This window comes from Protopterus annectens, chromosome 6.part0 (assembly GCF_019279795.1).
Source record: "Protopterus annectens isolate FY-2018-M chromosome 6.part0, PAN1.0, whole genome shotgun sequence".
In the NCBI taxonomy this organism is placed as follows: domain Eukaryota; kingdom Metazoa; phylum Chordata; order Ceratodontiformes; family Protopteridae; genus Protopterus; species Protopterus annectens.
Window position 1 is genome coordinate 493,709,909 of NC_056737.1, and position 2,367 is coordinate 493,712,275.

Here is a 2,367-nt window from a genome sequence, read left to right on the forward strand (position 1 = left end):
AAAAACTTCTCTAAAGCAAATTTCAAACTCCTCAAAACTGAGGTGGAATCCTTCAAAGCCCCCGACCCTGTGGAAAATACGGCCCAGACCGCAGAATCCTTTATAAACGCATTCTATGAACACCTTCAGGAATGCATGGATCATGCAATCCCAAATAAAACCAAGACCCAATCCTCTAAAGGCAGACGTCCTGTCTGGTGGACCCCAGCCATAAACAAACTATACAATAGAAGGAGGAAGCTACTACATGATAGAGCGAAATCCCAAAAAGGGAAGGCATCCCTGATCAGTATTAGCAAAAAACTACGGGCACTCATAAAATCGTCTAAGGCCAGCTTCGAGAGAAAAATTGCACAGGACACTAAGGATAATCACAAGGCTTTCTTTAGTTATGTTAGGAACCTGGGTGGGAATTCCCAGATATGCTCAGAATTAGTCCAAAATGACAAAATAAAATACACCAAACCCACAGACATTGCCAACATCCTAGCTGACAGGTTCAGCGCAAACTTCTCCCCCCCCCACCAAAAGGGCAAATATCTATCCCAGCAGAGTGCTGCCCCCCTGACATCACAGATGCTCAGGTAAGAGCTGCCCTCTCCAAAGCAAAAAATAAAGCATCAATGGGACCAGACGGTGTCCCGGGCTGCGTCCTACATGAACTCCAAGAAGAGCTAAACCCAAACATAAAACTACTGTTCAATCTCAGCCTTACTACAGGATATGTACCCAAAGAGTGGCATACAGCAACAGTGGTCCCTCTCCCCAAAGGTGGTGCCTCAACGGATCCTGGAAACTATCGCCCCATAAGCCTGACTAGGTTGCTCTGCAAAGATATGGAAAGGATCATAATGGACCTCATAAATAAAGATATTGGGGACCTACAGACACTGGATCCTACCCAGTTCGGCTTTGTTAAGGGCAGATCCTGCCTCTTAAACCTGGTTGATTTCTTTGAAACAGTCACCAAGGCCATTGACGAGGGGAAGGTGGTCCACACAGCCTACCTGGACCTCGCAAAAGCCTTTGATACAATACCCCACTCGGGCATTATAGATAAGCTCACCAGCTTAAATATAAACCCCTATGTCACTAGATGGGTTGCAAACTGGCTCAAGGACAGAACCCACATGGTTAGAATTGCTGGAGCCATGTCAGACTCCAAACCAGTTACAAGTGGCATCCCACAAGGCTCAGTCCTGGGACCTCTCTTGTTTGGTATATATTTCTCGGAGGTACAGGCCAACACGGAAGGACTGTGGCTGACCAAGTTCGCAGATGACTGCAAACTGGGCACCATAATCGACTCTCCAGCTGACACAAGCCTCCTCCAAAAGGGCCTCATAGAAACAGAGAACTGGTGCCAGAGCCATAGCCTCAAGCTAAACGCCAAAAAGTGTATAGTCATCCCCTTTGGCAAAAACAAAGTGCCCACAAATTACCACATAGGTGGTAATCCATTAAGTACAGAAGAAGTAATTAGGGACCTGGGGACCCAAGTTGATAGCAATCTCTCATTTGGAAACCACATGGCCAAAGTGGTTAGAAAAACATTTTATGGGATTCAAAGATGGCTGCCACGCTGCAAACACTGCTAAACTGCAGCTCTTCAATTAACCCGAGGAAAATCTCTGATCTGAGTGGATATCAGGAGGTTTAAACATCAAATTGACGATAAAAAGTTGCATTTATACTGACCTAATCTTAAATCAGTTAAAAAAGTGGGGAAAAAAAGTTTATCCATCAGGATTACAAGTGATTACTTTGCTCTGAAGAGAGAAACAAACAAAGGACCATGTGCTTTCTTTATTCTGCCTTTCTGCTTGGGGAAAGAAAAATCTTGCAACAAGGAAGAACCATGGAAACAACTACTACTAAGACAAAGTTGTCAGAACTACAGTCGCCAGTAAAGGACGGAACTGCGACAAAACAAAGGATTACTAGACAGCATGAACAACAGAAACCAGAAACTAGATCCAGGACTGATCAGCCACTAAACATGGAGGATATCAAACACGCTTTACTACCTATACAGGAAGCTCTAAAGTGTCAGGATGGCCGAGTGGTCTAAGGCGCCAGACTCAAGGATTCAATTCCTTCCAACATGGGGATTCTGGTGTCCAGATGGAGGCGTGGGTTCAAATCCCACTTCTGACAGGTGTGTTTTGTTGGGGGGGGTGGCCTAATGGTTAAGGTGTTTGCCTTACAAATGCAAGGTACAGGGTTTGAATCTCACAGGGGATAATTGGCTAGGCTTAAATGGCTCGCAAGGGCATTTAGCCTAGTACTAATCTAGGGTGGGAGGGTGGTGTAATGGTTAAGGTGTTTACCTTAGCAGCACAAGGTGCAGGGTTTGATTCTCATAGG

General features: G+C 45.2%; 1 non-coding gene across 1 annotated transcript; it reads left to right on the forward strand.

The window, feature by feature from the left end:
• Positions 1 to 2,048: 2,048 nt before the first annotated feature.
• TRNAL-CAA lies at positions 2,049 to 2,157 on the forward strand. The gene is made up of 2 exons: positions 2,049 to 2,086; positions 2,112 to 2,157. It is a non-coding gene; the product is annotated as a tRNA-Leu (tRNA).
• The last annotated feature ends 210 nt before the right edge of the window (positions 2,158 to 2,367 follow it).